This window comes from Sesamum indicum, linkage group LG3, assembly GCF_000512975.1.
Source record: "Sesamum indicum cultivar Zhongzhi No. 13 linkage group LG3, S_indicum_v1.0, whole genome shotgun sequence".
Taxonomy (NCBI): domain Eukaryota; kingdom Viridiplantae; phylum Streptophyta; class Magnoliopsida; order Lamiales; family Pedaliaceae; genus Sesamum; species Sesamum indicum.
Window position 1 is genome coordinate 23,129,436 of NC_026147.1, and position 249 is coordinate 23,129,684.

Consider the following 249-nt stretch of genomic DNA (forward strand, 5'->3'; position numbering starts at 1 on the left):
TTGTTCAGGCCACGAACATTCCATACTGCTGCATTCAACATGGATCACAAGGCATGGGGCTGCCTATGCTTAGACCTCGAGACGACTCATTTGTATCATCTAATAGGTGAAGTGCATCAAAAGTATTATATATAACAAGCGCCTTACCCCTTTCCTCACGACTAGGGCCGGTTGCATCTCTAGGGGATTCACGTCCCTCTCTCTGCTTTTCTACCACTCGAGCTGGTGGTGGTCTGCTCATGCTCCGAT